The sequence below is a fragment of the Cherax quadricarinatus genome, chromosome 78 (assembly GCF_038502225.1).
Source record: "Cherax quadricarinatus isolate ZL_2023a chromosome 78, ASM3850222v1, whole genome shotgun sequence".
Taxonomy (NCBI): Eukaryota; Metazoa; Arthropoda; class Malacostraca; order Decapoda; family Parastacidae; genus Cherax; species Cherax quadricarinatus.
In genome coordinates, this window is record NC_091369.1 from 17,294,106 (window position 1) to 17,307,207 (window position 13,102).

The 13,102-nt window shown below is 39.1% G+C and overlaps 2 non-coding genes across 2 annotated transcripts; one reads left to right on the plus strand and one right to left on the minus strand.

The window, feature by feature from the left end:
- The first annotated feature begins 502 nt into the window (after positions 1-502).
- Positions 503-575, plus strand: TRNAV-CAC (transfer RNA valine (anticodon CAC)). Its single transcript has one exon. It is a non-coding gene; the product is annotated as a tRNA-Val (tRNA).
- Positions 576-9,666: 9,091 nt separating this feature from the next.
- Positions 9,667-9,739, minus strand: TRNAV-CAC (transfer RNA valine (anticodon CAC)). Its single transcript has one exon. It is a non-coding gene; the product is annotated as a tRNA-Val (tRNA).
- Positions 9,740-13,102: the final 3,363 nt, after the last annotated feature.

The following is a 13,102-nucleotide window of genomic DNA, read 5'->3' on the forward strand; positions in this document are numbered from 1 at the left end:
AAAGTCTTTGTATACAAAACAAACACCAGCTGCCATGACAGCTTCTGGACAGCCACCAAACCACTTGGCTTATATATTTCCTTAGCGGTATTGCATAATATTATTATATTCTCGCAGATAAGAAAAAAGAGTAAATTGCTATAATCTGATTTATTATTTTTATTAATGATTCGCCGGTATTCTCCCGGCCCGGGCCTTTTCCAAGTGGTGGCCCGGCCTTGGCTCCCTCTTTAGGGAGTATCTGAGACCTAAGTCTCCCATGGGAGGAGGCACAAGTACCTCCTCATCTTTGGGATCAACTGTCCCCAGGCCTAGCCACAAGCTAGGCCTCTCTGGTCTGCCATCCTCACCCCAGGAGGGCTAATGGGAATGACAGTCTTGTGAGCTACAAGCTCTGGCTCAGGCACCTACCCTACCCTAGAAGGGCTGGGCATGGTGTCGATGCTATAATCTGAGAAATAGTCATGTACTTTACTCTTTTTTCGCACAAAGACATATATATGTTTCCGTAGTGTAGTGGTTATCACGTGCGCTTCACACGCGCAAGGTCCCCGGTTCGATCCCGGGCGGAAACATTGTTTACATTGAAGACTTTTATGAATTATTATTTCTGTGATACAACAGTTCCATCGTCGCTTTGTGACAGTTGTAGTGAGTCATAATAAGATGCACATTATGAGGGACTGTAACATAATTATTTTATTAATGAAGTACAAAATACCTCTGATAAATGTTTCACTTGGTCCGAATTGTTTAACATTGTCTGGTCAGAAAACTTAAATAACAGATATAATGAAAACTTTTACAGCATAATTCGATGTATCTTTCATTACTTTGATTTTAAGTTTTTCATTTTAGTGAATATATTAATACTGAGACATAGTAGATATAACAAGGTCATGGTGAAATGCACTGGAATATTGCTTAGATTTGGAGTTTGGTTATGAAAAAATAAATAATAATAAGAAGTTCAGACCAAATGAATATTCATGAATTAGAATAAAACTGCAAAAGCTTCTTTTACCTTGACAGAGTTAGACAGTACATGATAAGTTATAGATTTAGGCATACTGCTTCTGAATGATAATGGATTGAAAACTGTTCTTTTAAAGCAGATGTGTCCTCAACGCTCGTGAGAGGCAGTGTAACTGCCTTGTTACTGCTTCTCGTAACAGCAGCAGAGGAACTCCAGTTACTTTCTCTCAAAGGAAAAGTAGCTATAACTCAGCCCTCTCTTTATCCCTCGTGGTCAAGAAGCTGGATATAAATTCTCTCAAGAAACATAAAACTATTACCTCAACAGTCTGAAAAAAGCCAGAATGCTGATGAGGGAAAGTTGCTGAAGACTGTCCTTCTTCCCCTCCGAAGATCACTTTAACCAGAACTTAAACATTGTTAAAGGCGAGATCAGTATGATGAAATTTTCTCAACAATCCTACATAGTTTCAAACTTATTTTCATAGCTACTTGGACAGTCTTAATAGTGCGATCACAGGTGGTAGTGTGATGGCTTGTGACAGCCGATCATAACTAAGTCACAAGGAAAAAGAACTCAGCAGGGCCGAGCAAGGGCAAGGCAAACAACCAGGGGTAGATGTATTTACCCTTGGTTGCATTACTTCATCAATATATACACTATGTACAGTATTAATAAGAGTAAAACATATTGGAAGTGTTACAAATGAGAACCACTAAAAGCGCTGAAGACGTCATCTTTGCCTAAGTTGAGGCCCTGTCCAACTGCCACATTGGCACAACTTATTCAACCCAAGATCCGACTCCCAAGTTAAGGTCAGCATTCTCCTCACATCTTCTCTCGGGCATTACCAGAGATACGGCCAGAGGTGGAGTAGAGCATTCCATTATCGGGACACAATCTGGAGAATCTTTTAACAAGACAGAAGACAATACTACACATCTACACTACGTTATATAAACTCTATTATATCCTTCAGTTATTATGCTACAGGAAAATTATGAAAAAACAAATATACAGGTTTCATAACTAGCCAACACTTAAATAAAGTTCTTTCCTATAGCCATACACTCAATTTACAGACAGCTGGTAACCAACTCTCAAACAACGAAACATTATTCTCTCCTAAGTGCTACTTTGGAATCTCCTGTTCTTTGCCTTCCCTATATGTTCAGTCTCTTAAATGTTAAAAACTTTCCGCTCCTTAGGCATCAAACTTCACGACGAACTAACACCCTTCGCAGTAATCTAGTAAAATACTGGTTTCTGAGCATAATTTCTATGAATATGAACTAAGAAAAAGGCTTAAATGAAGTACTATCAGAAAATCTGATACCTCCCTCCACCAGTTCACCGAGCTTCTGTCCACTAGGTGGTCAGAATACCATTTACTCACCTACTGCAAACCACTGTAAAACGAGAGCAGATAAATGTCTACACTATATTATGTACAGTACACACGAGAAAACACATGAACAACTACAACCTCTGTTCCCTTTACATAACGAACCACCAAAGTGAGCATTTGAGTGTTGTTCCTCGGTACGTGAAGGAAACGTACGACTGAGATCACTATACTGAAAAAAAATTGTCATAATCAAAACAAAACAAGAGCCTCTTTTTCAGTTGAGGCAAAAATTCTCTGGTGACTTTTAAGTTTACCGGCAGTAATTGTCCTGCTGCATTTTTCAACAACCCAGCACTAACACCAGCAAAACTGGCGTCTAGTTGCAGAGAAAATGGCAGTGCAACATTGAAACCATTCATTACAGGAGCACTAACACTATTACCAGTTTGCAACAGGCTGTGTAAAGCAATTTCACATTATATTTAAAGTTATACAAAAATTTAAAGTATCCGTAGAGTATAATTTCAAGCGTAGATATATAACTGGCACACTGGATCATAAAAGTCAAATAACCCTGACACATACTTACATCTTTTGTATCTAGTACATTAATGAAATTATTCATAAGAGGAAACCTTTCAGCATTAATTATCAAATTTATTTTGCGGCAGTCAGTGAACATGCTGAGACGAGACTCTTGAAAGGCAATGTCCACTGACTCACTGAGTACAGTAAAAGTATAGAAGAAACTTCACATCTTCCACCATATCCATCTCTTCCCACAACTTTATACACCACTGTTCAAATAAAGTTATTCTACCCAAAACACACTGAATTTGCTCAGCTACATTTACCTCATGGAGATTCATGCTTCCTTTTCTAACGTAAAACACATTTGGAAAGTTCCATGGCGGCTGATCCAACGCCCCAACTTTTCCATACCAGCATCAAAAGTACACTTTCAAAGTCTTGTACTTTACCTTTCATAATATTAGTCATTTCAGACTGCTGATAGAGGTAACCATACGCATTTTTCTGATTGGGTGTGTGGGTTTTATTTTCATCAGAGACCTCATCCACCAGCAGGTGCCATTCACTACTAATCAGTGTTTTCCCAGGAGCCGACTCCAGTGCCAATACCTCCTCTCTAGCCTCTACATTATGTATCACCACCTCACGGTCCCACGTTACAACTAGGCAGATTGGCAGGCTGGTTCGCTGGTGCAGTCCAGCTCATCTTAGCCCAACAGTCTCTGAATCTGAGATAAACTCCGAGGGGAAAGCATCACCATCCTCACCTAGCCCATGACTTAATGATTCCAGAGTACTTCCCTGCACGGCAGTTAAAAGAAGGGGAATACCCTCATTCCAGTCCTTTTGGTACTGGGTACAACAAACATGCATCGTCCTGAGAGACTAATGAAACTACTCTACTTTTCTTCGACTCTCAGAGTGATAGAGGTTCGTAAATTTAACCTTAAGTCTCTCAAAACTACATAAAATTTTATAAAATTGGACTTCTGGTTGGCTTGTGGAAAGCCTAACTGACAAAATTTCACCAGAAATCTCAAAGCCACACACACAAAATTATTAAGGGGCAGGAACTCTGGTAACCTGGTAAAAAGATAAGTGACTGGTAAACATTTATTATCCAGCTCTCCCTTCTCATTATTATTATAATCAAGGGGGAAGAGCTAAACCCGGAGGATTATACAGCGCCTGGGGGGGGGGGGGGGATGTGGAAGGCATTCAGGCTTAATTCGGGGAACTGGAGCACAGATCCAATTCCCTAAATCAAGGGCCCCTCACCAACATCAAGGAACCTTCCTTGAGGGGGTCTCCCTTCTCAACTGTGAAATATCCTCCATCGAGAATCTGTAAAAAAAACAAAAACAAAAAAAAAAATCAGAACCTTATCCTCAAATGGGACTGTAAAATAAACATTTGTTAAATTTGGGAACCACTTCCTCTGTAACAGCCTTCAGGGAGTCACCACATCCCTGGACCTCAACCAGCTACTTCAGAGTCAGGGTATTCACTCCCATGCCAGCAATGAGATACCCCTTCCCTAAACCGGGTTAGCCCTGGGCCGGTTCATCACTGCCCAGAGTCTCCTGCAGGACAGACTCAATGAACAGGCTCCCCAGGCCCAAACTGTCACCATAGTCAGAAGAAAGATCAAGGTGAGGCACAGAAGTTCTTCCCTTGCTCACCTGGCTAGTCATAGTACAAGTTGAAAAATTTTCAGTCACTTTAGCTTTAATTTTCACCTTAAAATCTTGTAAATCAGGGTCCCTCCAAACCAAATATTCCTCACTTTTGAGGAGACCCATAACATTGTTGCCTAGTAGTAGGTCAACACCTGAAAAAGATAAATCATCTGTAATACCTACAGGCAGGTACCCAGACTGGCAAACAGACTTCACCCACAATCTATGTACAGGAGTCCTAAAAGTAGATCCTGAAATCCCTTTAAAAAAAAATATCTTTTCCAGTGTAAGTATCCTCTGACACTGGTATTACATCCTTGCGCAGAGAGAACGTGCTACATTCATCCCTTAAATACAGAACACCTTCTACCCTACCTTCCTTTTGATGCAAGGCCACTGTGGACTTACTTGAAAAGACCTTCATCAGAGGGTCTAAAGCAGCTGAACTTCCTGGTGTACTCTGGGGAAAACTGCAAATACAAGTAACTGCATGTGTAACTGGGGTACTTACTTGAGAGTCTTGTGCAACAGCCTGGTCCTTACAAGCTGTTAATTCTTTAGAGGAACATGAATTTTCAGATTATGAGATGAAGGATGTTGTGTTATTGGCTTATCAGATATTGCCAGAGAGGTATAGGCAGAAATTTAGAGGTTTAAAGTTTCAGAAAGGTTAATCCTTGGTGCAAAATGGAAAGGAGATGTTGCTGCTGAATAAATGGTGCCACTCCAAGGATGTTGTAGGTATTTATGAAGGAATAATGATTTTAATTTTACTAGAGGATCTTTTAAACAGAGTTCCTCCTGACCTTAAGGCATATCTTGAGGAAAAAGATTTTAATGATTTTAACCAGAAGGTTGGAAATAGTTATCACCCAGGCAATGTTAATAATAATTTTTCTCCACTACCTAGGAGGAGTAAGAGATTTCACATTTTTAGTCCATTTTTTCGGCCTCATAATCCAAAGAGTTTTTAGCCTACTAACCACCAGAATCCTGTTTCCCAGGGCTTTAAGTCCACTTCTCAATCACCCGCTCAAGGAAGTGGTAAGTCAGATTTAGGTGCAGGAAATCAGGGAACAGGTAGGAAAAGCCCAGTTCCCCAGGGACGAGGGATCCAGTCTACCTCAGGTAGGCATGGTACCTTTAAAGTTTATAATTGTACTTACTGAAGGGTCATTTACAGCCTGCCCGATAAAGGGTTAATTACCCCTTTACAAGTTAACTGAGTTCTAGCTAATGTGGCCCAGTTACTGTCTGGCCTCTTCTGGGATTTTGCTATTTCTTCAGTGTGTAAAAGTTATCAGGCTATTTTTCCAAAAATTTTGGGACAAACTTTATAGCATGTTCCAAATTAAATATGTCTACCCGGTTACCTGTTACATTTTGAGATGCAGCATCTGCTCCCAGATCCCTGTCAGCACTAGAATCTCTACTGCTTAGACACATCTTAGAAATTAATAGCACAAAACACTTGCTTATTACAGTAGACATCACTAATGCAAAATAATAAATCACACAGTAAAGCATTTAGGTACGTACATTAAATTATTATTATTCACAGAGAATTATTTTTGTTAAATAACTCCCTAAATCACTAAATATGCACATACAAAATTCAGACAGAATTACATCAGAAAGAAGTTATTACTATAAGTATTAAATAAATCCTTCCTTTAAATATTGACTCCTCAGGTTTCAAATGTGAATTATCATCCTAAATTTAATAATTCTTTCCTGAAGGCCACCATGTTACCACTTTTTTGGCTCACGTAACAGAAATAAAAAGTCCTGGATATTAAAGAGTAAATGGCCTGCCTGTCTAGGGGCATTCATATTATTAAAAATAGAAAAAGAAACCACTCTAGGGCCAGCATGTACTTTCAAATTTAAATAGTTAATGTATTATATGGAAGAACTCACCTATACAAAAATACACATATTAATCATAAAGTAAATACAACCTAGAATCTACTCTACTACAACCAACATCTTTACTCCAGCTCACATTACCTCACTAGCACACTGCTGCTAGTGAGTAAAACTAAATATATAAACACTTATAAACAGGGAAGCTCCATGACACCCCTCCTTGCTGCTGGTCTGTCTAGCAGCACACAAAAACACTATACAAGCACTCTCCCAAAACTTAAACAGGTCTCTGCACACTAGTCCTCTCACTATCGCTCACCAAGAGAACACTTAAAACAATAAAATAACCCAGAGTATAAACGTATCAACAAAAAAATCACACCACTTACTTACACAACTACATCTTGTTCCATCTGCTGTGCTTCACCTACTGAACTAAACACACCTCACTCTCCTGTCTCCTGGCCACTCTGCCTGACCAGGAATAATACGTGTCCGGTTTCAGTAAAAATGCCGGAAAATGACATATATGGACCGCTTTTTTTTATACAAAATTTTTAAAACACTTCACCGTAATAGGCCTCTGTGATTACTTAAAGGATCAAAGACGGAAACTGGAGGTGAGATATGTCACCCAATTGAAGAACAGAATCGTGCAAGAGACAAGATTCCCAGACAGTTGTCCTGTCACTACTGCCATGAACTTGGCCATGACAAGGCTAACTGCATCAAATTGAGTAAGACGTCTGCTACCAGTATTAAGTCCAGCAAACCACAATCATTGGGGAACATTAAGCTACTTGGGAATATCACAACAGATTAGCATAAAATGGATTCTTGTATGGCACATTTCTTTAGTGCTAGTCATATATGTCAAAATGGGCCAGATTGCTCCACTGAAGTAAATACTTTTAGAGTTACAGAAGCTTATTGCTCCTTAATACGAGTGGGCAAACTCCCAGGTTCTGATAGTACTTCATTTAAGCCGTTTTCTTAGTTCCTATTCATAAAAATTATGCTCGGAAACCAGTATTTTACTAGATTACTACGAAGGGTGTTAGTTCGTCGTGAAGTTTGATGTCTAAGGAACGGAAAGTTTTTAAGACTGAAGAGATTGAACATATAAGGAAGGCAAAGAACAGGAGATTCCAAAGTAGGATTTAGGAGAGAAAAATGTTTCGTTGTTCACGAGTTGGTTACCAACTGTCTGTAAGTTGAGCATATTGCTATAGGAAAGAACTTTGTTTAAGTATTGGCTAGTTATGAAACCTGTGGAATTTTTTATAATTTTCCTGTAGTATAATAATTGAAGGATATAATAGAGTTTATATAACGTAGTGTAGATGTGTAGTATTGATGTGTAGTATTGATGTGTAGTATTGATGTGTAGTATTTCCCTCTGTCTTGTTAAAAGATTCTCCAGATTGTGTCAGGATAATGGAAAGCTCTACTCCACCTCTGGCCGTATCTCTGGCAATGTCCGAGAGAAAATGTTAGGAGAATGCTAACCTTAACTAGGGAGTCGGATCTTGGGTTGAATAAGTTGTTTCAATATGGCAGTTGGATAGGGCCTCGTAAATCAAGTGAAACACCCTTGATCTAGCCCTTACATTCCTGGGTATCAGGAGTGTCAGAAGTTTCTGCCTCCGTGCCCGACGGAAAGCAAAAAATAAGTTTTTTTTTTGTATGTGTGTGAGGAAACATATTGCCTTCGTTCGCTGGTGTTTTGGACTTTCTTATGTCCTACTGTTTACCGACTCACTTTGGGGCAAGTACTAGGCATTAAAGTCACTTACATCAGCTTTTACATTTGGGTGACGCTGCCGGCTGTGTTGGATGGTATTAGAGAAACATCGGTTCCATTTATTAGCTGTGTTGTGTTCCATGTTGACACACTACGCTATTGACGGATGCTTTAACTATTACAGCGAACTTTGAAACTGGAGTGTGGCGTGCACTGAGTATGGTATATTTTATTCGACGTTCGTCACACTTCTACTTAGCATGACCTTTCGACTAGTGAACTAGCAATTCATAGTGTATCAGCTATGGGAGCCCCACTGCTGTGCGTATTGTTAGGTAAATCTGCCAATCAACTTCGGCAAAGATGACGTCTTCAGCGCTTTTAGTGGTTCTCATTTGTAACACTTCCAATACATTTTACTCTTATTAATACTGTACATAGTGTATATAATGATGAAGTAATGCAATCAGGGGTAAATAAATCTACCCCTGGTTGTTTGCTTTACCCTTGCTCGGCCCTGCTGAGTTCTTTTTGCCTGTGACTTAGTTATGATCGGCTGTCACAAGCCATCACACTACCACCTGTGATCACACTGTCCAAGTAATTTTGAAAATAAGTCTGAAACTCTATAGGATTGCTGAGAAAATTTCATCATATTGATCTCACATTTAACAATGTTTAAGTTCTGGTTAAAGTGATCTTCGGAGGGGAAGAAGGACGGTCTTCAGCAACTTTCCCTCATCAGCATTCTGGCTTTTTTTCAGACTGATGAGGTAATAGTTTTATGTTTCTTGAGAGAATTTATATCCAGCTTCTTGACCACGAGGGATAAAGAGAGGGCTGAGTTATAGCTACTTTTCCTTTGAGAGAAAGTAACTGGAGTTCCTCTGCTGCTGTTACGAGAAGCAGTAACAAGGCAGTTACACTGCCTCTCACGAGCGTTGAGGACATATCTGCTTTTCTTTGTCATCGTAAAAGCAGTTTTTATAGTTTTTATTCTGAGTCACGAAGAGATATTTGGTCTGAACTACTTCTTATTATTTTTTTTTTTCATAACCAAACTCCAAATCTAAGCAATATTCCAATACATTCCGCCATTATCTTGTTGTATCTCAATATTATTATGATATTCATAAAAATGTAAAACTTAAAATCAAAGCAGTGAAAGATACTTCGAATTAAGCTGTAATAAACCATACGACGGGCGGGGTTAGAACCCGCGATCAGAGAGCCTCATAACTCCAAACCGTCGCGGGTTCTAACCCCACCCGTGGCATAGTTTGTTTGCAATCGAGTTAAGCTGTAATAGTTTTAATTATATTTGTTATTTAAGTTTTTCTGACCAGACATTGTTAAATAATTCGGAACAGGTGATTTATCAGAGGTATTTTGTACTTCATTAATAAAATAATTATGTTATAAAGAGCATCTTATTATGACTCACTACAAGTGTCACAAAGTGACGATGGAACTGTTGTATCACAGAAATAACATTTCATAAAATCTTCAATATAAACAATGTTTCCGCCCGGGATCGAACCGGGGACCTTGCGCGTGTGAAGCGCACGTGATAACCACTACACTACGGAAACATATACATGTCTTTGTGCAAAAAAAGAGTAAAGTACATGAATATTTAAGAACATAAGAACATAAGAAAGGAGGAACACTGCAGCAGGCCTGTTGGCCCATACTAGGCAGGTCCTTTACAATTCATCCCACTAAGATTTGACCAACCCAATTTTCAATGCCACCCAAGAAACAAGCTCCGATGTGCAAGTCCCTCTCAAATCCAACCCCTCCCACTCATGTACTTATCCAACCTAAATTTGAAACTACCCAAAGTCCTAGCCTCAATAACCCAACTAGGTAGACTGTTCCACTCATCAACTACCCTATTTCCAAACCAATACTTTCCTGTGTCCTTTCTAAATCTAAACTTATCTAATTTAAATCCATTATACACTTCGATCAGGTCTCCCCTCATTCTTCGTCTAACAAGTGAATGTAACTTAAGAGTCTTCAGTCTTTCTTCATAAGGAAGATTTCTAATGCTATGTATTAATTTAGTCATCCTACGCTGAATGTTTTCTAACGAATTTATGTCCATTCTGTAATATGGAGACCAGAATTGAGCTGCATAATCTAGGTGAGGCCTTACTAATGATGTATAAAGCTGCAGTATGACCTCTGGACTTCTGTTGCTTACACTTCTTGATATAAATCCCAGTAATCTATTTGCCTTATTACGTACGCTTAGGCATTGCTGTCTTGGTTTAAGGTTGCTGCTTGCCATAACCCCCAAGTCCTTCTCGCAATCTGTATGGCTAAGTTCTACATTATTTAACTTATAAGTGCTAGGGTTATGGACACTCCCGAGCTTCAGAACCTTGCATTTATCTACATTGAACTGCATCAGCCCACTTTTCTGACCAAGAGTAGAGTTTGTCTAAATCCTCCTGAAGTTCCCTAACATCTACGTTTGAATCAATTATCCTACCTATCTTCGTGTCATCGGCGAATTTGCTCATATCACTAGTAATTCCTCCATCAAGATCATTGATATATATTATAAACAACAACGGGCCCAAGACTGATCCCTGTGGAACGCCACTTGTTACAGATCCCCACTCGGATTTAACCCCATTTATGGACACTCTCTGCTTCCTGTCTGTGAGCCATGACTCGATCCATGAGAGCACTTTTCCCCCAATGCCATGAGCTGCCACTTTCTTAAACAGTCTTTGGTGTGGAACTCTATCAAAAGCCTTACTAAAATCTAAGTAAATAATATCAAACTCTTTATCGTGGTCAACAGCCTCAAAAGCTTTACTGAAGAAAGTTAATAAATTAGTTAGACAAGACCGGCCTCTTGTGAATCCATGATGAGTAGCATTAATCAAGCTATGCTTATCGAGATGGCTTCTTATAATCTGAGCTATAATTGACTCTAGTAATTTGCCTACAATTGAGGTCAGGCTTATTGGGCGGTAATTTGACGGTAACGACTTGTCCCCTGTTTTAAAAATAGGAATTACATTAGCCATCTTCCACATATCAGACACTACACCTGTTTGAAGAGATAAATTAAAAATATTAGTTAATGGTTCACAGAGTTCCATTTTGCATTCCTTAAGAACCCTTGAAAAAACCTCATCAGGACCCGGCGACTTATTTTGCTTCAGTCTGTCTATCTGCTTCACAACCATTTCACTAGTGACTGTGATGTTACATAATTTATCTTCTTCTAGCCCACTTTAAAAATTAATTACTGGAATATTGTTAGTGTCTTCCTGTGTAAAAACCGAGAGAAAATAATTATTTAAAATCGAGCACATTTCATTCTCTTTGTCAGTAAGATGCCCATAGTTATTTTTAAGGGGACCTATCTTATCTTGTTCTATAGACCTGGAAAAAACTTTTTGGGTTAGTTTTAGAATCCCTAGCAACTTTAATTTCATAGTCCCTTTTAGCTTTTCTTATCCCCTTTTTAATGTCCCTCTTAATGTCAATATACTGATTCATAAGATGACCCTCACCTCTTTTGATACGCATATAAATTCCTTTCTTATGCCCTAGTAGATATTTGAGGCTTTTATTCATCCATTTTGGGTCATTTCTATTTGATCTAATTTCTTTATATGGGATAAACGTTCTTTGAGCAGCATGTAGAGTGTTCAGAAAACTGTTATATTGATAGCTCTCTTCGTTATCCCAGTCAACAGATGATAAGTGTTCTCTAAGCCCATCGTAATCTGCTAAGCGAAAATCTGGGACTGTTACTGAGTTATCGCTACTATCGTACTTCCATTCAATGCTAAATGTAATTGATTTGTGGTCGCTAGCACCCATTTCCTCTGAAATTTCTAAATTATTAACAAGGGATTCATTATTTGCCAGAACTAAGTCAAGCAGGTTATTTCCCCTTGTAGGTTCTGTCTCAAACTGCTTCAAAAAACAGTCCTGAACTACTTCTAAGAAGTCGTATGATTCTAAATTCCCAGTCAAGAAATTCCAATCAATATGACTAAAGTTAAAGTCTCCTAGAATTACTACATTATCATGCCTTGTGGCCTTAACAATTTCCTCCCATAGTAGTCTCCCTTGGTCCCTATCTAAGTTTGGGGGACGGTATATCACTCCTAAAATCAGTTTTTCATGCCACTCTGAAAATTCTATCCAAACAGACTCTGTATGTGTTACTTCAGACTTAATACCCGCTTTTATGCAACAGTTCAAGCGATCTCGGACATACAATGCCACCCCATCCCCCTTCCCGATACTTTTATCTACTTGGAACAATTTAAAACCCTGAATGTTATATTCCCCAGGCATGTCCCGACTTTTTGAATTAAACCACGTCTCAGTTAAGGCAAATACACCAATGTTACCTTCACTAGCAACTAATCTCAACTCGTCCATCTTATTCCTAGCACTACGGCTATTAGCATAATAAACATTGAAAGACTCTCCTTTCTCTTTACCCTTCCTGCTCATTTCTGTTTTTCTACTAAACCTAATACTGTCCTTATCACCCAGTGTCACTGGCTTTTCAATATCTACCTCGTTCTGCTTATTACTAGTTCCCCTGGAACTTATAATATTACTACACTGGGACTTCACTGTTTTCCTGCCAAAACCCATACCACTAACTATTCCTAGTTTAAAGTCCTAACAGCTCCCTCCACTGCAGTTGCCAGTGCTCCCACCCCAGACCTAGATAAGTGAACCCCATCCCTGGCATACATGTCATTTCTGCCATAGAAGAGGTCCCAGTTGTCAATGAATGTTACCGCATTTTCCTTACAGTATTTGTCCAGCCAGCAATTGACTCCAATTGCCCTGGACAACCATTCATTTCCAACTCCTCTCCTTGGCAAGATACCACATATGACAGGGTTCCCACCCTTCCTCCTAATTATTTCTATTGCTGACCTATACCTGCTAATCAGGTC